General features: G+C 45.3%; 1 protein-coding gene across 4 annotated transcripts in view; it reads left to right on the top strand.

Moving 5' to 3' along the window:
- ELFN2 (extracellular leucine rich repeat and fibronectin type III domain containing 2) overlaps positions 1-27,399 on the top strand; it is a 140,314-nt gene that overhangs the window by 34,974 nt on the left and 77,941 nt on the right. For 3 of the 4 annotated variants that reach the window (XM_083573928.1, XM_083573927.1, XM_083573929.1), the window contains one exon: positions 11,887-12,066. The gene's annotated coding sequence lies outside the window, so the exon portion shown is untranslated. Of the gene's footprint in view, positions 1-4,305; positions 4,334-11,886; positions 12,067-27,399 lie in introns of those variants that run through there. The other variant, XM_083573930.1, reaches the window with a different exon arrangement.

Consider the following 27,399-nt stretch of genomic DNA (forward strand, 5'->3'; position numbering starts at 1 on the left):
CAGCATTGCCACATACCCAAATGTGTTCTAAAGTACTCTTTCAGGAGGCAGTGATAGCCATAACCATAAAAAGGGATTAGAAAAAAATTGTGGAGGAAAGGACTAGCCATGGCAACCAGTTGGAGGCAGCGATACTTTTGAATACCTGTTGCTGGAAATGACTGGAAGTGGTGCTCTGGTGCTCTAATCTTGCAGGTTTCCTACAAGCATCTGGTTGGCCAGTATGAGAACAGGATGCTGGACTCGATGGGCCATTGGCCTGATCCAGTAGACTGTGCTTATGTTTTTTATGTTCAAAATTGCACACAGGCAATTGTAACGTAAGGGATGTCCTCATGTATTGCTCACAACAGACACAGATGCCCCTGGTCACGTTTTCTAAATGGAGAGGTCAGGCTTGGAGTGGAGTAGAGGTCTTGGGGACACCTTCTAGGTCTATTTCTAGCACCAGATTGCACTCAAAAGTTCAATGTGGTCTCTACTCGAGCGAGGTCTTTGATTCCGCACTGCCGGAAAACAGTAAGTACAGAGCCCTTCTAAAGTGCCCTCCTGACAACACTCTAACTGGAGTAGCTGTCAGCGATGTCAAGGTTCAGTGACAGCCGCCCAAATTGGCAGCATGTGTCAGCCGCGTTCTGGTTGGTGCCATGGCTGGGTACTCTTCCAGGACTCGGCTGCTCTCCTTTTCATTTCCCCCTTCCAGCCTGAATTATTTAACAAGTGTAATGCAAAAAAGATGTTACTGGCGAATGTGAGGAAGGGGAGCTACGTGGGTGAAGCCAGGTCTCGGACTGAGAAGAGGCTATTCGTTTGCAGACCTAATTTTCATCTAAAACTACACCATGAAATGCCTCTTGAAGTTAATGTGGTGCACTGGGGAGAGTCGAGAGAGCTTAATTAAAGGGAAAGGGAGTCAATTTTGAAGTTGCCACAGCTGGAAATTTTGATGATTTCTTTAGCTGTTTTCTCCAAGTTTATGAAATGGATATGGCAGTGTGTGTAGGAGTGGGTGAGCGATGTTGCTTTTTGAATGAAACTTACTGATAGAACAGGCTTACATGGGCATGCTATAATGTGATGGATGTATTTTTAAGTGTAAGATGATTTGGGAAGAAGTAGATGTGCAGGTTGGTGGGAGTGTAGGAACATGAGGGCATTTGGGGGGCAGCTTCAGACACAAACATCACTTGATTCCCTTACATTTGATGGCTGCAGCCATAACGGTAAGCCACTGTATGTGTGAACTTGCTGTGTTAGAAAGCGCTGTGCTTGAGATGACTGTGGCCTTCTGCCTGTGGTATGAGATTTGTGAATATACCACGTTGCAGTTATCCAGTGGATAACATATGAACCAAGCAATGTGTGTGTGATGTGTAGGGAGCAGGAAAGGGTCGGAGGATGATTCCAGAAAGGAATGTGGGAAGTGCATTTTGCTGCGAGTGGCTATGCTTGAAGGATTGGACAGTTTGGGTCTGCAACTAAATGTTGTAGTGTGGAGGGCTGCTTTTCAGGGTTCCAGACATTGGCATCCCTTTTCAGGGTGCTCCCTTCTGTTCCTGTTCCCCTGCAATGGTGGTCAACTGCCATGGACTGGTTGGACGCAGAGGAAGGGTGGGGTTCACCAGCTAGGGGAACAAGCAAGGGAAGAAAGCTCAGGTCTTGGGGCATGGTGGTGGGACAGTGATGCGTGGTCAAAGGGAGAAGAGCGAGGAGACTGGGAAGAGGAGGTGTCAGAAGCTGAAGAGGTAACAGGGTTTAGTGAGTTGAGAGGGTCAGTGCCAGAGAGAAGTACAGAATCAGAGGCAGAAGCTGGAGCAGGTGAGTGGGAGGAGGGAGGCCAAGAGGCAGAGGTGAGTCAGGCTGGTGTCTCCCCCTCCTGCTGTGACAAGCTCCCTCACTTTCTCCCAGAATCAGAAGAAGGCTGAAATGGGCAGGGCAGTGGCAGACTGCAAGCAGGTACAGTCTCTGATTGCTTGGGGGGGGGGGAGCCCTGGAAAGGAGAAGACTTAGATGGCTGTGGGAGGTGGGGAATTTCAGTCTCAGCAACTGATTAATGGGACAAGACCTACTGTGGATGAGCCACTGTGCTCAGGAGGCCTGACACTCAGCCAAGTCTGTGAAGGTTGTGTTTTTGCTAGTAAAGAGTTAACTCCAACTTTGAACGATGTGATTTAGTGCTGGCTCACTCTTTGACATCAGTGTTCTGTGTCCACTGAGCATTCGTAGTTCTCATTGGGCTGTTTTTGGAGTCCTTCCTTCACCCCAGTTTTTTTTTTAGTACTTTAGCAAATATTGGGGTCCCCATAGCCTGTCAACGCTTGTCTCTTGTGCATGGAAGGTGCTGGTTTGGCTATGTTAGAATCCATACTTCAAATAATTAGTTCACAATTAGTGTCTGTCCAAGGGCTGCTGGCATTGGTCAATAGCCAGCAGCTGGGCAATCTGGCCTGCCATTCGCTGGATCACTTACATGGTCTGATGCCTGGCTGCAGCACTGCCCACTGAGAAAGGTGAGCAGACTTCACAATTAGTATATAGGACATGATAGGGACATGGGTGGCACTGTGGTCTAAACCATTGAGCCTCTTGGGCTTGCCAATCGGAAGGTCGGTGGCTCAAATCCCCACAAAGGGGTGAGCTCCCATTGCTCTGTCCCAGCTCCTGCCAACCTAGCAGTTCAAAAGCATGCCAGTGCAAGTAGATAAATAGGTGGGAAGATAAACGGTGTTTCCGTGTGCTCTGGTCTGGCTTCCTTCACAGTGTCCCGTTGTGCCAGAAGCAGTTTAGTCATGCTGGCCATATGACCCAGAAAGCTGTCTGTGGACAACTGTTGGCTCCCTTGGCCTGAAAGCCAGATGAGCACCGCAACCCCATAGTCGCCTTTGACTGGACTTAACCATCCAGGTGTCCTTTCCCTTTCCCTTTATAGGACATGATGCCCTGTTTTCGTTTTTTGTTTTCACCCACCATCCAAACCCACTTTCTGCATAATATCAAATTTTGTGCTAAAATTAAATTCTGCACAGATGTTGAGATAAATACTAACATTTGTTGTCTTTATTTTGGATAAATCTGTTCAGTTTACATTAATTACCCTGACTCTGATGTGAGAATTCAGGTACAACCTAGAGGTACAGAGTTGTATGGTGAGAGAATTAAAGGTGTGGGGATGGAGGGGGAACAGTTAGGGTTATCTGAGGACAAGAGCATGACTGACAGTTCTGTCTTATACATTTCTATGCAAAAGTAAGTCATACTGAGTCCAATGGGCATTACTCCCAGATAAGCATGTATAAGCAGGGATAGGTGACTTATACTACCCCCTGGATGCTGTTGGATTCCAACTCCCATCAGCCCCAGACAGCATGGCCTATGTTGAGGGATGATGGGAGCTGTAGTCCAACAACATCTGGAAGACCACAAGTTTCCTATCTCGGGTGCATAGGATTGAAGCCTGAGATTACAGGGGAGGGAAATGTAGGCATCTAGGGTTCATGTGCTCCTTTCCTTGAAGAATGGAGCTTCCAGCACAGGCATAGGCAAACTCGGCCCTCCAGATGTTTTGGGACTACAATTCCTATCATCCCTGACCACTGGTCCTGTTAGCTAGGGATGATGGGAGTTGTAGTCCCCAAACATCTGGAGGGTCGAATTTGCCTCTGCCTGTGCTAGCAGTTAATAAATTGCAACCGGAAAGTTCTTCACTCTTACTGGGTATGTAATGAGATTATTTTCCTTCCCATAGGTGAGAATGGGATCCTTGTGTGTGTTTTCACAGCTTTCACAATGGCCAGTGATAGTGCCTGTTGCCTGCTTGTTTCCAAATGCATGCCCAGGCCCATGATGGCTAGAAACTTGTATTTTGAAAGTGCATACACGGCACTGCAAATCAAGGCCCATGCACTATCCAGTTAAGTTCTACTCAGACCAGACACATTGAAATTAAATAGCATTAAGTTACTCGTGGCCATTAATTTCAGTAGGTCTAGTCCGAGTTCCTAATGTTTTAGATGGCAAATAGTCCTTTTTTATATATGCATAGAAACAAATACCTCTTGACACACAATGGGGCAGTTGTGTTTGCTGTGGGGACACTGGCAAAGTCAGTACAAAGCAAACAGGTGGCGTGTGAGCGATAGAGGTGGGTCTTTAAACATCTTTATGCACTTATCAGGAAGCAGCAGTCCAATAAGGGCTCCCAGGTGTGGGAAGATGGGTGCTTCAGGAAATACACAAGAGTGCTTCTTTCCTCTCTCCTTAGTGCTTTCCAGGGAGAGTGGCCTGCAACTGGACACAGCGTGGCCAGTTAGACCCCTGAAAGCCTGTAAATAAGGTTAGTAGTACAAAAATAGCACCCTGTTGTGTACAAAACATCCTTGTGTTTCTAATGCACACCCTCAGGGTATTTGAGTTTTAAGAATGGTTTGACATTACTGTTGTAGTAAGTAAATAAGCAAGAAGCGCAAACTCCTCTTCTGCCATAGGGTGCTTAGAGCAGCTTCGCAGCACAAGATGTACAAAATGAGAAAAATATGTACCAAGCGCCAAAGTACACACTGCCACAAATAAACTAAAAGGCAGCAATCTAAAAAATTGTACCAAAAGTAGGCCCTCTAAATCTTTGAACATTAAAAGCCTGCCAGAAAAGGAAAGTTTACAGTTTAGAGGCAAAAGGACCAAGCGATGGAGCCTTGTGAGGCCTCCAAACCTGATTTTTGGGCGGCGGTGGTGGTGGGTGGGGCGGAGATGATCCCAAAGGTAGCCAGGACCCTAGGTCATTTAGTGCAGTGATCCCCAAACTTTTTTTGTACCACTATCCCTTGGTTCCATAAACTCATCTCTAGTGACCCCCACCCCTATGAAGAGCATTATTCAGAACAGTGGTTTGCACGACCCACTAAGGAGGAAGATAACACAGTAAAATTCAAAAAAGTAATTGCACATTTATTCAAAATCCTTTTCAAACTATTGAGTTTCATCAGTTCAACAAAATTAATGAACTTGATCCAGTGATACCAGCTGATAGATATTTACACCTCAAGTGCCCCCTTGCTACCCACTAAATAATAATAATAATAATAATAATAATAATAATAATAATAATAATGATAATAATAATTTATTTATTATTTATACTGTGCCCATCTGGGTTAACTTCCCTAAACAGGGCTGCCTTCAGATAAAAGTCAGATAGTTGTTTCCTTGATATCTGATGGGAGCGCGTTCCACAGGGCAGGAAGGCCCTTTTCCTGGTTTCTTGTAACCTCACAGTGACAAAACTGCCAGAAGGCCCTCGGAGCTGGACCTCAGTGTCCGGGCTGAATGATGGGGGTGGAGATGCTCCTTCAGGTGTACTGGGCTGAGGACTCTTAGCACCCCCTCTTAGTTAATCCCACTGCCCTCCCAGGGGGCAGTACTGACCACTTAGGGAAGCACTGATGTAGTGTTTTAAAGGTCCAAACCAATTCTTTAAATCCAGACTTGAAACAAATAGGCAGCCTGGGGAATTAATATTGAATAATTTGTATATCCATAGATCACAACATAAAATTACAATATAAAAAACACAAAATACATAATAAAAATAACAAACCAATAACCTGTCCCCCCCAATAATAATAATAATAATAATAATGGCATTGGATGCCAATCAGTGAAAGTTCTGGTTGAAGAAGAACATTTTTGTGTGGTGCCTAAAGGTGTATGGTGAAGGTGCCAACTACACCTTCCTGGGGAGAGCATTTCACAAATGGGAAGCCACTGCAGAAAAGGCCCATTCTCGTGTTGCCACCCTCCAGACTTCTCATACAAGAGGCACACGACAAAGAGCCTCAGATGATGAATTCAGAGTCCAGCACGGTTTATTTGTGGAGAGGCGGTCCTTGAGGTATTGCAGTCCTGGGCCATTTAAGGTTTTAAAAGTCAAAACAAGCACTTTGAATTGGACCCAGAAACTAATTGGCAGTCAGTGTAGTTGGGCTAGCATCAGTGCAATATGCTCAAATGGTTTTGGCCACCAAATTCTGTGCCAGCCGAAGGTTTTTAAACCATCTTCAGAGGCAGCCCTAACATATAACATGTTGCAGTGATCTAACCTAGAGGTTACCAGAGCACACACAACAGAAGTTGGACTGTCCCTGTGCAGATAGCAGTGCAGCTGGGCCACCAGCTGAAGCTGATGGAAGACTGTATTATGTACTCCATTCAATAGGTACCAGACAAAAGGCTGTTTTGATCTGTTGAAATTTCTGAACTGTTTTTAAAGGTAGCCCACGCAGAGGGTGTTTCAGTGGCTTAATCTTAGGAACTGAAGAAGGCTTAGTAGACAGCATGTGCCTTTGCCCTCATGCAAACCCCTCAAGAAATGTAAATGGATGTCGTTTGTGTGTGTGCATTTTCAGTTGCTCTGTTTTACACACACGCACATGCAAATATGACCTACTTACCCACTGCAGTGACCTGGGATCCGCTGTCCATAATATGCTGTGAAGGAAGCCGTACCTAATGTTACCTCTGGCACCCATCTCATTTTGCCTGTGCCCCTCAGTCGCCCTCTGCCACCAGCCCCCCTCCCTTCCCATCCCTCCTTTGACCTGGGAACACCTGGCTCTTCTTCTCCCTTCCAACTACCTGCCTGCCATTGGAGTTTATGCTGTGTTTAGGATTTGCAGTCATGTTGTTCCCCCGATGCTGCTATCAGCCAATTTCACAGCACTCTGGGCTGCTGAGACCTCCAGCTCTTCTTTGCATGCAGATTATGCATACCCCTTGCCAAAGGGAAGGAGGACAAGAGGAGAGTGGGCAGGATTTGTGCCTGTGGATGATGCTTCTTCTCTAGGCATGTAGATCTTGAACTACTGTGGCTGCACTGGGGGGCAGGAAATGATGGGCAGGGGGAAGAACTGGCCTGTTGTCTTTTCAGTTCAGCACCGTATTGAGTGGAAAATGCAGAGTTGTCAGAATTTTATCTCTGGGTGTATAAACTATGGAAAAGTACAGCCCTTCCAAACAATTTGAAGGCAGCCATAATTCAAAATAGGACAAAATAGCCTCTGTGAGTGTTTGTGCATTTTTTTGTCTGTAGTTTCCCCCTATATTTTCTGGTATGTATCTAGACATAAGGGCCTAGTTGGCTGTGGCTGACTGGCTTGCACCTGTGTTGTACTGAATCTTGTCACAGTGATGATGCCATTTAGATGTGGGGAACCTATCTTGCCTGATGGGTCCCAACCCCTGTGGGTCAACGTTGATAGGTGGGCAGGACAGCCCATTATCAAGCACTCAATGTCATTGTGTCAACAGGTGATGGATAGGTCAAAGTCCTCTGTGTGCCAATTCCCAAGCACCCAACAGCCAACTTGTTGTCGGGGGCTTGAAACCACAGTGCAGGAGGATTTGCCATGTAGAACTCATGCTGCCATTCCAGCAGAGCTGAACCCACTGCCTCCCCGGTGATGGGTGGTGAGCTCAGCCCTGCTTTCTGCAGGGACTGGCTGTGTGATTGAGATCCCTCCCCTTAGTTTATGGGGTTTTTTTGTGTATTTTTGCACACACCTTTGGCTTATTTTATTTATTACATTTGCATCACTCTCTTCCTCTTGAGGAGTTCGGATCAATATTTTTAAACTCACATGCATTTAAAACTCACAGGCCTGCAGGGTAGGTTGGCTGGAGAGCTACTGACTTGCCTGTAGTAGTGATGTCCACTGCATGGGGCTGAGCTGGGATTTGTGTCTGCGTTTCCCTTGTCTGAGCTCTCCAGTCTCACCACTGCACCTTACTTGACAGTCACATGATAATGACTGCTTCTGTAGGTGGTCTGCTTGTGTGATATGCACATCAGTTTGTACAAACATGCCTATAAAAGTGTTTCCGTCTGTGGGGTAGTATTTTAGCATGAAATGTAACCAATGTAAATCTATCATTGCATGAAAACATGGCAAGGTTAATGTCAGGATTGTGATACATATTTCCAGTGTTTTTTTTTCTGGGGGGATGCAGGGGTAGGTATACCCCTAAACATTTTGTGAATCTAAGTTTGGCCTCATTGAGGGGCAGTATTTCAATATGAGAAGGAAAATGAGAGCACCCCTACCTAAACATTTTTTGAAATAAAAAAGCACTGCATGTTTCTTAGGATAGATTCATAAGAACTTTGTGATGGTGATGTGAGAAGATAACAAGGGAAATATCACTGTGTGTGTGTGTGAGAGAGAGAGAGAGAGAGAGAGAGAGAGAGAGGAACATTTAGTTTTTGCACTGTGTATATAAAAAGATGTTAGCAGTATATATGTCTAGGGATGGCCCCTTAATATAAAATGTACAATGTGTTCTAGTGTATGTTGTTTTATTATGTTACGGGGATGTATTTTGCCAACCACTCTGTACATTTACACAGACACACACAGGTATCATTCACATGTGTCTGTTCAGCAGCTGAACATGGCTATCCACACAGCACACCTCTAAAGCACATGGGGTGCTGGTGATGTTCTTTAAAGCTATGGTGTGTCCACAGCCAGAGTGAACTGCAAACTTTTGCCCACTGAAAACTATGCGAGAGACTAAGGGGACATTGAGATGATACTGTGGCAGTGGACCTGAGATGACTATGGTCACACCCACAGCATCCATTTAAAGCACACTGCTTCCCCCAAAGACTCCTGGGAATTGTAGTTTGTTAAGGGTGCCGGGATTTGCAGCTTTGTGAGGGAGAAACCACAGTTTCCAGAATTCTTCTGGGTGGGAGCCATGTGATTTAAATGTGCTTATAATGTATGGTGTGGAAGTGGCCATATACATGCCATTGCTTGCTGCTTCGTCTGAACATCCATGTATGAAGTGGTCCATGCTTCAGGGGTGGGCAATGTTTCCATTGAAAGCTGATTTCCCTTAAGGGTAATCTGTTGTGGGTGCAGGGCTGCACGCTGGCAAGTGATAGGGCCAGAGCCAAAAGTGGGTGGGGCCTTTTAAAAAAATCTCTCTGCCACCCCATTATCTCTGCCTGTCATCTTCTTCCTCCCTGCCCATTGGCTGCCAGGAAGGGAGAAATCCCTACCATCAGAGGTTCTGAACTGATTGCAGAGATCAGTTTTGAAATTAGGCCAAGGGCTGCAGGAAATTAGGCTGAGAGCTGTGCATGTGTCCCTAGAGCTGCAAGGTGCTCGCCCTTGTTCTACAGCATAGTAATATTAACTAGAAATGTCACGGGAGGCTGGCAGGGAAAGTATCCTGCAAAGGGAAGCAGGCAGAATGGAGGAGGTGAGTGAAGGTACAATTCTGCAGCATGGGTGACCTCGAAAACAAATCGTTGTAGCATTCCATTTCTACCTCTTTAAACGGCCTCACCGTCTCAGAGGCTGTCCCACGGCTTAGGCACATAAGTGAAACCGTAATCTCCATCCAAACTCCAGCTGGTCAAGATGCTCTGCGGTGAATGCATTAAAAAAGCTCCATAGTCACTGCAAGGCGCACATTTTGTATGAGTGAGGGTCAATTCCAAGGCAATGGGGATCCACAAGGAGGCTGCTGGCAAGGGGTTCTGAGCGACAGCACTTCTCGATGTCGGCAACTATGTTGGAAAGCCCCATTCCATGTGGTTGGACAGAACTGTTCGGAGACATGATTAAACTGAACCACACTGAAAGCAACTCTCAGATGTTACAGCCATTGTAATGAGCCCCATCAGGTGGCAGCAGTTTTGGTCAGCCTCCATGCATGGGCATCTGCTCACAAAGTACATCAGAGGATGCGTTGCTGGAAGGAAGTTGCTGTTTGAACTTCATGTCTGTGTGGTGGATGTGTTTCTGTGGGGGGTGCTGTGCGTGTTGCCAGGGCTAGGAATTCCCCCGGCGCCTCTTGCAAATGGCACGGGTCCAATTGCGACCACGTGGAGATCTCTTGGATGCTAGGTTGGCAACAGACGTCTCCATCTGGCTGACCTCTCCCATTTCTTAAGCAGGTAAGCAGAAGAGCTTATTTATTGCATTTGTATCACACTTTCTTCAAGAGGTACATGGCTCAGTTAATTCCTACAATAACCCTGTGAGTTATGGTAAGAGGCTGTGACTGGCCCAATGCCACCCAGCGAGCTTCATGACAGAGTGGGGATTTGAACCCTGGTTTCCCAGGTCCTAGTCCAACACTCTAACCACTACACCACCTTGGCTTCCTAGAGTCCTTCTCTTAATGGGGCAGCTATATAAATCAAGTAGGTAAATAAATATGGGGAAAGCAAAATGTCGCTTAGAAAAGGAGCTGAAATACTTTCCTTGAAGCCTGAATTTATTCCATTCTGGATGGTTTTATTTGGTGTTTTAATATGGTGTTAACTTCTTGGAGGTTTTAAAAACAATATAAACTGGTATAGAAATGAAATCAATAATAATAACAACAAAAAATCTCACTGGGAAAAAATGGCACCTAGGCATTCCGTTGTGGCCACAGTAACCTAGGTTTAAGGTGCTGTTTGGTGATTAGATTATATATCTGAGTTTCTAATACTGTGTGTTGCCCACTGTACCCACATACATGTGTGTTGCACAAGAGGGCCCTGCACTCACCCCTTGATCTGCTTTCCCCTGCCAGAATACAAATAATTTTTGTCCATGAGGAAGGCATGAGGCATGAGGAAGTCGGGGAAGATAGGATATGAAATTAGGATATGAAATGATACATGTTTTTTGTTTTGTTTTTGTTTTTGTATGTTTATGTTTGTTGTATTGTGTTTATATGGAAAAATAAAAATATTATAAAAAAAAAAAACAAATAATTTTTGTCCATGTAATGTTTGGCATATCAAGAGACAGCTGCACATTCACCACAATGCAGTTTGAAGCTTACTTTTCAGGGCTGTTTCTCTCACCCCTTTTAGGATTATGGGAGCCACTGCAGAACTTCCCTTCCCTTTGCCACTCAGTAGCATGGGGCACCTGTGTGGGTCATGTGAGAAGCATCCACGCTGCATCACCTTAACACACATACACCCACACATCCACCCACCCCCACCCACCCACACAGTTCCTGGGAGGGATGGGGGTGGCATAGGAAGGAGCAGCGGGATGGAGGCTATAGCGCTTGACTGTGGACTTCTGATATTACCAAGTGGCATGTGAAGGAGCTGCGGTTCCGCGTTGCTAAAGGTGACGTTAGAGTCCTAGGAGGACTTCTATCTTGTCATCAAGAACCACCGGCCTCCTGTGGCAGGTTCAAAGTACATTCCCCATGTTCAACAAGCACAACGTAGCATGGGATTGACCCTGCAGTACTGCAAAAGGCATCAGTTACACTGGTGACCACCCACACTCCTTGGCTGTATTGCTCCTTGAGGTTTGCTTTGCCCATGGGCTTGGTATCTGATGTGAAACTAAACCTGCAGATTTTAAGTGCTTGCTTCCGCAGCCTGAGAAGTGACTGGGGGAAAATTCACCAAAGCTGAGCAAGAGTGCCTTGAAGGGTGGGAATGCTTAATGTGGGGAGCGGAGAGTAACTGTTCCAGGGCAAGCCCCACAAAAATGTGCATGCCTTGAGCATTGGGCCCTTGGTCAGGTGTTGAGTTGTGGGATAGGACTCTGCTTCACTCTGGGCTTGGCTTGCTGCTTCCCTCGGTCCGTCTGCCTCCTTTCCTGTGTACATTCACTTGTCTCTTTCCATGATCGCTGACATGCCCCACTAGGTTGCATCCTGCACTGCCCATGGACTAAGCAGCTGTGCGCTGCTCTCTCTCGTTCTCTCACATACATGCACTCAAACACACTCACTATTCATTTGTGGCATATCCTGTTGCCATTGGAAACCTAAGAAAGAAGTGAATATTCCCTCCAACTCTCAGGCTTTTTCCCCTCTCTCTCTCCACCCCCCCCCCCCGCTTTCCTCCTCTCCTTGCAGAAGACGAAGAGCTTAGCAATGAATCCGTTGAAGCTCCGATCCATCAAAGCGCCAGATCGACGAGTCACGGACCGTTCCTAAATGTGATTAAATATCCTTTTCTTCCAAAGCTCAGAGGGAACACGGATTTACCTGACCCGGCTTCTTTGCAATTTGGCTTTCAAAGCACAGCATCTTGAGGTAAGAGAACCTTCTCATCCGGTCCCATTCTTCCTTCTCCTCCTCCGCGCAGAGGTGCACTGGAGGGAGGTCTTGCTCAACCTGTGCTTTGCTCGATAACAATTGCCTAGTTGAGGAACTGCTTCCCAGCCTCCCCCAGCCGCCCAGCGTGGAGCTTGCTGCTTGGAAATCGGGATGTGGGAGGGAACCCGAGGCAGCGCTAGCTGCCTGCGATCCAGAGCTTTTCAATCCCCACCCCCCCAAAACATGCCTCTTTCTTGCCTTCTCTCCATTTCTCCACTCCTCACCCCCGCAGTGCACACACACACACCTTTCCCCTTCTTTCTTTGTAAGAGGAGCAGCATTGTTTATGTCTGACAGGCAAAGCGACGGCATGCAAGCTCAGAGCTGAGCTGCTTGCATTCTGAGGGGTGCAGCCGGCTGCAGAAAGTACCCTTCACGCAGCACTTGCTTAAAGGGCCTTGACATTGCAGGAAGTGCTTGTCCCATCAAGGCATCTGCAGGTGCTACCCCCCCCTTTTTAATCATAAGCTTGAACACGTGCTTGGGATCATCTGATGCTGGAGAGTGCTCTTCCTTCGGTTCCCATCACTCCAGCATGAACCTGAGTTGGGTTGAGCATCTGTGCGTGCAGGTCTCGCTCATGTTTCTTCTCCCAATGCGCAGCTTAGCAGGGGAGGTGATAACAAAGAGAAGCACTGGCCATCTTGCAGCTGCTAGGCCCAGAGGGTGCAAGTTTCTGTAGTCAGATCTAATCATCAGGACGTGCTTTAGCTCTCAGGTTAATATGGGGTTGGGATTTGCTGGGACATGCTTGGAGACAAGGGATGCTTGGAGAATTTCTGCCAAAGCAGTGCTTTTTCCATAATGGAGTATTTCACTGCCATGTTAGGAGGTGATACTGTCTGCTGGCCATTTCGGTATGGAGGAAAGTCAGGAACTACCACTTTATGTGAGTCCTGGCTCAGTGGCACAACCTGGGTTTTGCATGCTGAAAGTCCAAGTTCAATCCCTGGCTGTCTCTAAGTAGTTAGGTTGGAGGTGTGTCTGCTTGAGATCCCAGGGAGCCAATGCCAATATGAGTAAATAATTCTGGGCTAGATAGACAAATAGTCTGGCCTGGCATAAGAGAGTGCCCAGTTTGCTTCCTATGAATTTTGGGTGTTTGCTAGTTCCTCTAAAAGTATACCTCTCTCAGAGGGAACATGGAGTTCTTGGGACGATGTAATCCATGGGCTATAGATAAAGATGTCTGTGCAGAATGCTAGCACATGGTGACCCCAACAACTGATTTTTCAGGATTTGTTCATTTTAAACCTTAAAAGGTTTTTATTAGGGGTGGTAATAAGATCTCTCACGCTTTGAAAGAATTGGGCATTTGCATGCATAGTGAAGCAGTCATATGAGCACGCGAAGCTGCCTTATATTGAGTCAAACTATTGGTCTATTTAGCCCACGCTGACAAATTGAGAAATTGAAACAACTACAAAGCACAGCCCCTTCCCTACCTCCCCCCACTCCAAATTAGCCTTGCTAGCTGAGTTCCTGAGGCCCACTAAGCTCAGACCTGGCTCAGGTGCTCTTAACAAGGTGTGGGCACCCATCCAAGCTATGCATGATTTAGACCCGGGAGAATACCTGACCACAGTTTCCTTTTTGAAATGACTCTATACGTAAAGGAACATTTCCTCCACATAAGAGGACATCCCTCTATTGCTTATTCACAGTGCAAATTGTTCTCTAAGCTACTGAAGACAGCTTTGCTGCAACTTGCAATCTGCCATTGTCTGAAAGTCCCAGCCCACACTCTTAAGTAGCTGGACTTCAATGAAAAATTCACCAGTGTCCTGAAGAATTGCCCATTTAATATGTTCAGTTGTAGTAATTGCTTGCAATATTTTTTTTTCTTCCTGGGCAAATCACTGTGACTAATGCTCAGAGGAGGCCTGCGGGACTTTATAATTGACAAATAAAGGCATTCTTGATAGTTGGAGGCTGCATCTGGGTTTTAGCAGTAGGGCTCTGCACAGATCCTCTCGATTCTTAACTCTCTTCGCAAGAGGACCCTTCTGATAACAGAACCTTTATCCTGCTTCCTGAGGTGCGTTCTCCCAGTGGGTGGTAAGTACCTGGAAACGCTGATCTTGGAACAGTATCATACACGCAATGCCGGTGGAGGGTGGCTGTTTTTATTATGGTGTTATAGGAAACCCCATGGTGCAAGGGATTGCTGTTTTTATTCTTCATAACTTCCCCTGTCAAGTTGTGAAAGCGATCTGTGACTTGAGCTGAATGACTAAGTCTGCGTATAGACAACCACATTTTCCTCCCCTGCCTCTATTGCTTCCCTTGTGTTGAATATTCAAATGTAAGCTCCTTGAGGGCAGAGACTGCCTTCTTGTTCCTCTGTAAATCACGATGCATGTGAATGTATAATAACAATAATTTGACAGATTGCAGCAGAACATGACACAGTCCTTGTAGGCCTTGTTCATGCTAGGCTTGCCTCAGAGCAGCAGGCCTCTTCTTGCGTGCATAGTCATCCAGTTGAATAATAATAATAATAATAATAATAATAACAACAACAACAACAACAACAACAACAACAACAACAACAACAACAATTTATTTATGTTTTTATTTATTTATACCCCGCCCATCTGACTGGGTTTCCTGAGCCACTCTGGGCAGCTCCCAACAGAATATTAAAAATATGATAAAAGATCAAACAAAAAACTTCCCTTTAGATGTCTTCTTAAAGTGAGATAGTTGTTTATTTCCTTGACATCTGATGGTAGGGCGTTCCACAGGGTGGGCGCCACTACCAAGAAGGCCCTCTGCCTGGTTCCCTGTAACCTCACTTCTCGCAGTGAGGGAATTGCCATAAAGCCCTCGGAGCTGGACCTCAGCGTCTGGGCAGAATGATAGGGGTGGAGATGCTCCTTCAGGTATACTAGGGCTTAAATATCTCTGGTCAACGAGCAGTTCTCTTCACACATCTGCTTCAGTCCACAGGAACCACACTTTTTAACACGTCTACTCAGCCTGTGGTGAGGTAGCATCAATGCCCAAAGCTTCATTCCACCGGGATTGGCTTTTTGGCATGTGACTGCAAACTCATGACCATTTTCTAAAAGCCAGCCCAGGAGTCCTGTACTATTTATTTATTAATTTATTTATTTAGTATACCACCTTCATCTAAAGATCACAAGATAGCAGCAACTGGCAGAGAATGGAGGAGAGCCTAAGGTGTCCCATCCTGAGGTCTTAGGTTGGCCAGATACAAAAGAGGTCAGAGCTCTTGCACCTCTGAAGGTTGTGCAGAAGAAGGAATTTCAACAGATGTGGCTCATTGTGCTGAAATCCCCTCTTTAAAGCAACCGTTAAAAGTGCAGGAGCCCAAGCCCTCATTTTGCATCCAGCTACCCCTCTTAGAGGTCTTGTCATGTCACCTTCAACAAGGCCACTGGCTTTGTATGCAGCCATTGAACTGTACAAATCAACAGGTGTGCACTCTTTCACACCAGCACTTGTACATGCATGGAGATAGCTCATAGCTGCGTTTGGTGTAACATCTGAGCAAGCCAAGAAGTGTTTGTGCTTTTCAGCAGGAGGAAGAGGGAAAGAGAAGAGGTAGGTTGCTCAGCCTGTTGCCCGGTGCTAAGTTTGACACTGGCCCTCTGCCTCACCTAGCTGCCAAATACTGTGGAATGCATTTGGGTTGCCAGGGTGCAATCTGGTGATGGGTGCCATATTGAAGTCTCAAGAGTGGTGGGTTTTCCTCCACTTGGTTCCCCTCAGTCCTACAAAATGTCTCCCCACATCTAGAACCCTGCATCATCCCTATAGCAAGTGAGGTGGATGAAATATCAGGGGGGTGGGACTGAAGACCCCTGGTTGCTCAATCTGGAAACGAAGCTTCAGATTCAATGTGTCTGAGGGAGTGACATGGAGTTTCCTAATCTTTCCTTGGAAGTGATGTTTGCTGGGAAGCCTCCCATCCAGGCAGCTTGGCAGGCCAAGCTGCTCAGCAACAGAACTGTCTCAACTGCCTTTGGCCCGTTTCATGTTCTGTTCTTTGTTGCCGGCAAGGTGGAAGTTCACATCTCTCTGTGCTCTTTCTCCCCGCTCTTCACCATTTCCTCCCACGCCAAGGTTAGGCAAACATCAGGCAGGGGTTGGAATCCCTGCCGTAGGTATGCAAGGCCTTAATTCGGCCTGTGAAGATGTGCACTCACCTTTTACCCGAGCCAATGCAGGGGGCACTGCCTTGCCTATAATGCTCAGCAACTGTTCTCTGCCAAAGGGACTTTTTCTTGAATGGGGAGTTGTGGCTTGGCCTGAGCTGCTGCTCTTTCATACCTCAAAAGCACATTTTGCCTCCCCGTTGCTAGTAAATGAGCCCTGAGTCACCATTCACTCTGCTGCTTCTGTTTATAACTGTGCTCCTCTTACCCACTTCTTTCTTCCTTCACTTTGGTGGTTAGTCATAGGCACACACACAACACACTCACTCCCCTGAGTTGCTGCTCTCCGTTTTCAATGTTTATATAATGTGGAATCGATTTCCCACCCCTTTTTATCTAGAAGACCTTACCCCCCTCTTTCTATATACAGTCATCCCTCGGGTTACAGCTGCTTCAGGTTGTGTTTTTTCAGGTTACGGACCGCTGAAACCCGGAAGTACTGGAACGGGTTACTTCTGGGTTTCGGTGGTCACGCATGCGCAGAAGCGCTAATTCACGCTTTGCACATGCGCAGAAGTTCTGAATCACAACCCGCGCGTGCGCAGACGCACAGACACAGGTTGTGAACGTGCATCCCACACGGATCACATTCGCAACCCAAGTGTCCACTGTACCTTATTCCAGTAGAGATAATAAATTCTAGTATCATTTCAAAAACTGTATCTCTGGATCTCTCTTTTTTTCAAATCATGGCTTTGTTCCGTTTCATGAGACTTCCTCAGCCCTGCAGGACACTTTCTGCATTGTGTGTGTGGTGTACTGGAGTCTGGACTCCTTGGTCACTATTTCTCAGACTTCTTGAACTCTGCCATCTATGTCTATGTGATCCTGGTGATCCTGGCGCTTATCTGGCCTCCCGAGGGTGGTGCAACTGGAGTTACAGGACCTTGGAGAGCTCCACAAACGGTCCAAACAAAGCCTTGTCTGCCTCTCAGCCCGACTACATCCTGTCAGGCTCTGCCTTTTTCATGGAGAGTGATGAATTTAAAGGGCCAGTCTCCTGGCCTAGAGTCTGGAATCCTCTCCTTGCTGACTAAGCTGCAAATCCAGTGATAGGAACCTAGGAAGCTGCCTTATACTTAGCCAGACCATTGGTCCATTGAGCTCAGTCTTGTCCACACTGGATGGCAAAGCTCTCCAGAGTTTCAGGTAGGGGTCCACCCCAGTTCTACCTGGAGATTCCAGGGATGAACCTGGAGCATCTGCATGCAAACCAGATATTCTGTCATTGAATTATTGACCTCTGGAGCATGGAGTGTCTGCACTAGTTACTTGTGGATCTTAGGTTTAGGCATTGTGGTCTCTGGGGATCACTGTTTGGGGTCCTTTGGTAGACAGACTCTGACCTAGGCCCTGTGTAAGGATGCCAATCCTGCTCTGGGTCTAGGTCTTCCTTTGCCCTTGCTATAAAAGCTGTTTGAGCAGGCTAGAGTTAGTAGTGGGATGACGGTGCACAGCACAGGCAACAGTGGCGCTATGATGCCACTTTCCATTGTCTGAGAACTCTTCTGTTTTCAGTCTCAGATTCTATATATTTTATTTCAGAGACTGCTTGGGGAAAAAACCAATGTCATTATCTTCCCATTCTGTCAGTCACATAAAGAAAAGCTTGGGACAAGAGTTGGCCCAACACTCTGACTCTGTCCAGTAAATATGGATAGAGATGTGGCTCAAGCCGAGTCCTAACACATACTTTAAGAATCAGCATTGCTATCTACTATTAATACATGGATATGATGCATTTGCCAATTTTGGAAACCCTATCAAAACTTGCAACTATAGGTTTATTTTCCTATATACCCAAATGGGAAGGGGGAAGGGAACATCTGGCAAAATTTATCATATACTGTGGTACCTCGGGTTACATACGCTTCAGGTTACAGACTCCGCTAACTCAGAAATATTACCTCGGGTTAAGAACTTTGCTTCAGGATGAGAGCAGAAATCGTGCTCCGGCGGTGCGGCAGCAGCAGGAGGCCCCATTAGCTAAAGTGGTGCTTCAGGTTAAGAACAGTTTCAGGTTAAGAACAGACCTCCAGAAAAAATTAAGTACTTAACTTGAGGTACCACTGTATTGCACTTAGGACTTGATATGATTGGCTGCAGAGTAGTATTCCACTAGACTTGCCAATTAAAAGTTACCTAGTAGTTTTGGATCCTTGCTTGTGAACATATATTATTTACCAGTTATTTTTACCATGGAAACTTAACTTTCTGAGCCATCAAAACTACTGACCTACATATTTTGTCTCCATCCTGAGTAACATCTGTTTCTTTATACTTTTATAAATACACCACAATGAAGAGAGAATAGGAATATGAAAATACTAAATGCATAGAGCCATAGATACGGAAATCATTTATCTGATTCAATAAAAGTCTCTGATTAGCTGTAAATCAGTACATGTAAATTGTATTATCATCCAGTGTGGGTGAATTTTTATTGTTATTTTAAAAAGATAACCATGGTAACAGAAGAAGAGCGGGTGAAAATTTATGACTTCAATGGAAGGTTTTCTAGTCAGTGATTTAAATCAAGATTTCAATTAAAGTCATGGTTGCAGGCCCTGTTACTGTTGGGACTAAGCATTTCAGACAATGCAAAGCTTTAAAAACCTTGCAGTTTTTAAATGGCAAAATTGATTGGAAATTTACATTCTAATAGTTGGGGTGCAGTGGGGAATTTTGATCTGCCTTCATATTTTGTGCAAACCAGCAGTGCAGGTTTTGAGAGACAGCTTTTCCAGAATTTAGTAGAGAGGAGCGTTTTCTGGGGAATATCACTGGCATCAAGGGTGATTCTAGGGAATTGTCCATGGGGCTTGAAACCCCTTCCTCCCCTTTAAAAAAAAACTGCAACACTCCTCCTGTTGGTCTTGGGCATTGCAAATCACAGTGCCAGTAAGACCCCAGCAGATTTGTTTCTATTACTATTAAATCTATATCCCGCTTTTCCCCTCAAAGGAGCCCAGGGTGGCAAACACACAAACAATTAAAACATTTGGCAATAAAACAATTCCAATACAGTTGCAGTTGTGGGTGACAGCAGAGACAGATCCTATTTGTGTCATTGTGAGTTTGTGTCCTTAGTCTAGCAATGCCCCTGATTGACATCAACACTTATGGCACTAAATATCACTGATGTGAAATATAGGAGTTGATATTTTGATATATTGTTAATAGGTCATATTTTGTGGCTCCCATTGTTGCCTCTTTCTTTCTTTCTTTCTTTCTTTCTTTCTTTCTTTCTTTCTTTCTTTCTTTCTTTCTTGTATGAAAATATTAAAGAAAATATTAAAGCATACCACACTCCACCCCCTACCCCAAACTTGTGCAAACAGACATCCCTGACACCCCAATCCTGTACATGATCATTCAGCCCTGCTAGATTCAATGGATCTGACTGCCCATGTAAGCGTGCATATGATTACTGGCTAAATCTGACATGAAGACAATAAACCACATCCATTCCTCCTTGTTCTAAAGATGAGATTTGTGATGGTTGGTGTTGTTTTCTTCTTGATTATAGGTTGTTCGATTGCTCAAATTATAGCCCCAATTGTCTTTATGATGAGGAATAAAATAGAATACAAAAGGAGCAGGTGCACTTGCTATTGAGAATGCATAAGCTTTGTGGGAGATCTATGGGGAAAAAAGGGGTGGGGGTGATATAGGATGTCGGAAGCCAAAATTTGTGGCCAACCCAAACACATATGGGAAATCCAAGTGCACGGAGACATAGGATGTATTTATCATATGGGAGCATTGCAAGGGACAGCCAGCCAGGTATGAATGTCCTAGAAGCAACATCTGTCACAGCTGTGAGGTCACACCCACACTATATACATTTAAAGCACATTATGCCACTTTGAAAGCCATGGAAAATCTTTACAGTTGTAGTTAAGGGTGCTGACCTCAGAGAGGTGCAGTTCCCATTATCCTTAACAAACTACACTTCCCAGAATTCTCCATGACTGCTAACGTGGTGTAATAGCATTTTAAATGTATGGTGTGCGCATGGACCATGGTGGACTCAATACCACTCATAAAAGGAAGAGATCCAAAACACCCACCCACCTCACTCACACACGAAAACAAAGATCACCACAGCCAATCACAAACAAACAATCACACCCTAGGCCAACCCCAACCTCTCTCACCACCAAAGGAACACAAGTGAACAACACAAGCACGCTGACACCAAATTCTACATACATTAAGCATAATAGAAACACCGCTACCCACCCCCACCCCCATCCATCTCCCCTCCCTCCACCCCCTTTCTTTTTTTCTTTCTTTTTTCTTCTCCCCCTAATGCCTCATCAAATGAAACGGATTTGTAAAAATGTTACATGGAAGAAAAAAATACACGAGGCATTACACTTACACTGTAAAACAAGAAAACCCTTAATAAAATATTAAAAAAAATAAAAATAAAAGGAAGAGAGCACCAAGAACAGATGAAGCCTATGAGCTACACAGGCAGCTGAGGGTCCTCTTGGTGGTGAGGATCTTTGGAAAGATCACATGTGCAATGCTAGAAACACAAAGAAAATACTGGGGTTTTTGACTCTGTTAGGCTGGATCTGCACTCAAAGCTTAACACGTTTTGTTTCATTTCACGTCTTGCTGCTCTGAAATAATCTTTCCCTCCAGGGGTTGGATTCTTAACAGTTTTATTGCTGGGCTGGGTGGGGGGAAAGCAGGAATAGCAGCATACTTCATAATGGATCCTGTCCACACTCATTGCCCTACCCATCTTTTACAGAATATAGGGAACAGGATGCATTACAAAACTGCTGGTGCTTGGAAGGGTCATCTTTCCTAATGTCTACAAGCGATGTTAGACCCTTAATCTCCCTTTTATTATTGCTTAAAACTGCATTTGTTACCTACTTCATGACAAATTTCAGAGGTGTAGTCATGCTAGTCTGTAGTGGCAAAATCAACAAAGGGTCTGGGGGCACTTTAATGGCTGACAAATTTATCATGGCATGGGACAGGCCTGCTTCATTGGCTGCCAGCCTTCGTGTTGCTTTTAGGCATAAAAACTAAAACAAAATACAGACTATTGTGAAATGCTCAGACCAGACTTTCCCATCCTCGGTGCCGTCCAGTATGGCCAGTGGTCATGGATGGTGGGAGACTCCAGTAACATCCTGAGTGTCCCAGGTTAGAAAAGACTGGCTTAGATGATTAAAAGAACAGGAAGTAGACTTTCTGGGTGGATGGCTTGGACCAACTTAGATGACATCAAAAGAGGATTGAACAAATGGATGAACATTAAGGCTATCAATGGCCGCTGGATGTGGTGGTACTTCTTCTGCATACCAGTTGCTGGAAAACATGGAGGAGGGAGGACAATGCCTTTGTGCTCAGGTCCTGCTTGCCAGTCCCCCTTCCCAGCAATTGGTTAGTCACTGTGAGAATGGGATGTTTGGACTAGTAGGGCCATTGGCCTGAGCTAGCAGGCTCTTCTTATCTGCTTCTGATTGCTTCTAAAGACTGCTAAAGAAAATGTACAAATGCCTAAAAGCTGCTCATGAGTTTCTATCCATGGCTATTCATTCTGTCACAAAAACTGCATATTATAATTGAACATCTGGGGTGGGTGTGAGAGAGAGAGAGAGAGAGTGAGAGAGAGAGAGAGAGAGAGAGAGAGAGAGAGGCTTGTCATTTTATAGGACATTAGCTTGCACATCCTTGCTGAGATATCCGAGCAGAAGTCCTTTCTCTCTGCCAACCCACTGCATTTCCTCATCAATAACAGTTGCCCACACAATCTCTCTCTAAAATATATATGAGATGTAATGTGGTACTCACACTGTACACCGGGTTAACGTTGAGGCTGCAACCCTCAGTCCCCACTGGGCATAGTAAGGGCTTACCTCCAACTTAAACAGACTGTGTGTGCTGTTAGTTAATTTAATAGGGTAGATTAATCACAGAATAAAAGGTGCCCATTCCCCAATTAAAGGCAACACCTTTAAAAATATTGCCCGTTTTAAATATAATTAACTAATAAAAACTGCACACAGCAGGTGCCATCTTCGAAGAGACGCACCACCTTCTTTTGCTCTCCTGTTTCAACAGCACACTTCCCTTCTTTTCTAAGGTGGGGCCTGCTGTGATACATGCAGGCATCATCTAAAAGGAAATGACTCTTTTCTTCTCCAGAACTACTGTCAGTCTTCCTGTGCTAACAGCACTGAGTAGGTATGGAGATGGCATTTTTAAAGCTTGGGTTTCACTGGCAATTACCCAAGGTTAACCACAGTCAATGTGTTTTATCTGAGGATATAAAGAAACAAATTCACAATCAACTGAAGCTTGGGATGAATGTGATTAGAAATGGCAACCTGCAAAGACCCATCCCTTCCAAGCCAATCCCCACTCCACTGTCACCATCTCCCAATTGTCAGCTCCCCAAATTTCCACTCCTCTAGCTGTCATTCAGTGTTCCCTTAAATCCCTTCTCCCACTTTACATAACATTCCACACTGCAAATGATCTCCTCTCCACTCCTTTCTAGACACAAGCTTCAAACGGGGTTTATTACATCATTTTCTAATGAAGCAGATTTAAATAGATTTAACCAGTGAACATTCCAACCCTATATATGCATCTTCAGAATTGCATTCCGCTATTGTCCCTGGGGCTCAACCCCAGGTAACTGTATATAGCAGGGAACTGTCTGGTTTTGTTGGACCCAAGCTCTCATCGGCTCCAGCTAGCATAGTTGGTGGTCGAAGGGATGTGAGTTTAAATCCAACAACGTATGAAAGGTCACATATTCCTCACCCTGGTGTAGTGGACTGCAGCTTCAACTTTATATGAATGATCAGCTACGGTATCTTTCACTGAGTGAGGGGTACACTTTCCCAGTGCCAGTTTATTGCACAACTAAAATGGGCTCTCTGCAATCCCTGCTGTGTCAGTTTTCCATATCAGGTCAACATGAGCTTCCTTGGGGAGCTGCCATGCAAATGTTGTTGTTGTTGTTTTGCTGTCAGAGTGCTTTTTAGAGTGAAAGTTCTCCTTCCCGTGCAAGTAATTCTGCTTTCTCTTAATGCTTCACTAATGCTAGTCGTATCGAGCCATATCTCCATCCTTGCATAGCAGAAGAGGCAGGGATAACTCAGTGAATCATCTGGGAACATTTAATGCGATGGCACTGATGAAGCTAAAGACGTGCAAATGGAGCTACTGTCCAAGCGGGAAATGGCTGGGAGTCCTGCGTTTGTCACGCTGAGCTTTCCAAGGAAGGTTGGGATCTAAGTATCATGAATATTCTTGTTTCCAAGGGAGTAACTAGGTTGGCTTTTCTTTTTAATTGTTAGGAGCATTAGCGGTGGTAATTACATAGGCTCTGAAGGGGTTGGGGGGGGGGAGAGAAGGGGAGGAAGGAGGAAAAGGCAGCTGTCCCAGCAGGTCTAAGGAAGCAGAACAGGAGGTGATGCTGTTTGGAGGTTTCCGTGAAGGGCAACAGTGGCCCTGTTATTCCGATTGACTCTGGAGGGCCCTTCTGAGCAATTCTTCCTTGGAAAGGTCAGCAGAGTACAGAGGGCCAATTAAAGATTTTGGTTTGTTGAATCTCTGCCAGTGGCTTGGAAAATGCCTGCAATGAATTAAAGCAGCTGAATATCTTAACCGATAACAATAGGTAGCAATTATTTTCTCACTTCTTTACAATTTCTTGCAGCTTGTTTGCTTCTGCTCCCTCGTACCCACATCCCACACCCCTCCCACTCACGGCCTCATTTGCTCTGTCTCTTTATCTCTTTGTCTCTGCTTCCTCTCCCAACACCTCCCCCACCCCATTTCTCTCTGCCTTCATTTCTCCTACACCCCCGTTGCCCACACATAAAGCCCCCTTTTCTCCCCACGGAGGAGAGAATGCAACATTTCACCCTATTTGCAGTGTGCTATGTCACACACTTCAGGGCTACACACCCGACACCCACACGCACGCCCCCCCCAACCTGTCTGTCTCACCTCGGTCCTTGGCATGGTAGCAAATGCCATCGCCCAGTTTACCATACAGCCTCTCTTGAAGCACCCTGTGTTATCCTTGAATGAGAAGGGACATCTTATGGAAGAGAGCAAAGACTGGTACTCTGCTGCACCAGAGTGCAGGATGTCAGGGCCGGAGTCAGATGCAGGTCAACACAGAGAAGCAGAGCCAGTTGTCAGTGATGTGAACACTTAATTCAACAAAATGGCACACAATTCAGCAATGCTTCCCAACTGGAGAAAGAGTTATGCAAAGCGATGGTGAGGTAAAATGAGCAAAGAGAGATGCAAGCAGGGAAAAAAAAAGACAATTCATATTAGAAAAGTGAGTTATTTGTTCCAGATTGGGATTAAAGGTGGGGTTCTTCCAAAGCTAAAAAGGCTGCTTTGTAGCCACTCTCAAAGAAGCCCTCAGCATGGCAGCATGTAGGATTGTACCCAGATTGTGGACAGTTTGCCACTCTTACGGCCTTTTAGAAGTCTTGGAGTTGCTTGTTGAGCCTGAATCTAGGTGTGCAGTGAAGCAATTGGATGAACACGGAAGCACAGATTGAGGTTTGGGCACCATCCGCCTGCTCACCTATATCCCCCGATGTGTGAAATATCGCACAATTGCAGAAATAAATCTTTCAAATATAAAATGTTCACTGCCCATGAATGGTGACGCAGCAGCATCTACAGTTTTGTTTCTTGTATGTTGTTGCTTTGTCCATCCAGGATTCTGCATATTCCACAGCTTAAAACCGAAATAAAAAAGATTCCGTAAGAGGATAAGCTGTTATTTCATGGCCTTGTGAGCATCACGGTTGTGTACAAATCTGTTTAATTTGCATAGGTTTATTTTTAAACCGGTGCTTTTGCTCTGCTTGTAGAGAATCCCTGAACACACCCTTGTCTGCACGGGGCTTTTCTCTGTGATATGGGCTATTTTAGCAGTAGGTGGGTTGTTGAGACTGCCTGGCCTTTTTATGTTGGTGGATGGGGTGGAGGCGAAGCTGTAGCAAGGCTTGTAAATAACACGAATGGCAGGAGGGGGACAATGGCTCCTGCAAGCCAGGACTGAGGCAACTGTTCTCTTTCAAGACACTGTTTGTTTGCAAATAGAAAGGGAGCTTGTGGCTTTCCATTCTGGAAACAGAGTGAGGATTCAGTAGGAAGGCATGGGTGGGATTATGAGCTGTTTCTGCAGCCATGTAGCCTGCCAGGAGCACAAAGGGAAGCCTGGTACGGTTCCCCATCACCACCACTAAATGCTTGTTGGTGGAAATGAGCCGAGTTTGGAGCAGACGAGGGAGAAACGCGATGCTATCCATGGAGCCAGCTTCAGGACCCGAAGGAAGCCCACAAGGGAGGTGATATGACGCGATGGATGAGAAAGGGGTGAGAAATTGAAAGGAAGAGAGTTACAATGAAGCCGAGGGGAGTGTGAAACACCAAGTGCAAGGGAGGTGGAAGGGGAAAGGGGAGAAGAAAACCAGACCAGTCTAATGCCAAGGAAGGGAGTGGATGAGAGTGGGTTGTTGAGAGATGTGGAATAGGGAGGAGATGAGAAGAAATGGGTGAGAGGTGATGGACAGAGAGAGGCAATATGCCTCTCAATCCCAGTTGCTGGGAATCACGTTGAGAGAGCTCTGTTGCTGCCAGGTCCTGTTTTTGGGCTTCGACTAGGCATCTGGTTGGTCACCGTGAGGACCCATGGCTAGATGGGCCTCTGTCTGATCTTCAGAGTGGTGTGTGCCTTCTGTTATTAATGAAATGCTTCACTTTAAATAGAAAAGATTGCAAGCTCTGTGTGGGAAGGAGACCACTGGTTTGCTTTGGAAAACACCATGCACATTGATGGTGAAAATACCCAATGAGAAAAGCACGTTCCTGGATTTTTATTCCGTGGTGGTTCCCATTGCCCTCTTTCCCTTGATAAGATTGATAGACAAACTACTTTTATTTTCATAGAGGTTGCTACACCTCCATGGTGACTGTGATGATCTTATCTGTACTTGCTCTTGATATCATCTTGTCATAAAGAGTTGGCAGGATCCAGACACTTGGTGAGGAGATGTTGCCTTGGATGTAGTGATACACAACTACCACTCTGTTTTCTGCCTTACTTGCTAATTCATTAAAAGGAAAGAAATCTCTACTATACAGCAATGAAGCCTCGCTGCTGAAACTATGCTGGTCAGCCACACAAAAGTGAAAAAGAAAGCAGATAAAAGCACTTTTACTGTGCAAAACTCACTTGTTGAGCGTTGCAGACTTTCAAATCCTTTAAGGCTCTTCCTTAAACCTGGACATCTAGAGCCACCTGCCTCAGTATCATTGCATTAAAAAGCAGCTTTCATATTTTGAGGAATTTAAAAAGCAGCTTGCAGTGCAGTATGTTTGTGCTATTTAAAACACACACACACACACATGACAAATATCCCACTGTCCTGTAGATGTAGTCATGTACTTCTTTGGATCATTGCATTTTATGATTATTTCTGCTTTTTGTTTTGTGAGACAGTTCACACATTGTCAAAATCTTCCACAGTGTAGTTGCTCCTGGGGATGTGTTGGCATAACATGTGACCTGGCCATTCATTCTCCCAAGGGGCTTCCCATGGTCCTGTGAGCATCTGCAAAAGGTGGTGCTGTGATAGCAGAAATTGCCGCTGAGGAGCTCTGGCTGTATCCATGGAAGGCCCTCATTATTGCTGGCTGTATTGTCCATGCATACGACCCAGAATGCATTGCATAGAGGGAGATTTTGGCAGTGTGACTTGGCTCTCGATCTCCTGACACCAGCAATAGTACAATGTGCTGTTTTTGGATGGTTTTTCATGTCTTGTTTTTTATATATTGTGGTGCACCGTTCTGATATTTTGAGATGGCAGTAGATAAACAAAAGACAATATGGTCAGTGAAATGGAAGCTGGAGACAGACAATATTTTTTCCTTTCCAGAGAGTTGAAGGTGATATAAGAGTCGTCGTCATTACCTGTGGTTTACACGCTTGCTCCTTATAGGTCCCCCCCCCGGTTTCTGAAATGCTTTTAAAAATAAAAATATGAAAATCCTGTTCGATCAGCAG

The sequence above is a fragment of the Podarcis filfolensis genome (genome assembly GCF_964270895.1).
Source record: "Podarcis filfolensis genome assembly, chromosome: 10".
Lineage (NCBI taxonomy): Eukaryota > Metazoa > Chordata > Lepidosauria > Squamata > Lacertidae > Podarcis > Podarcis filfolensis.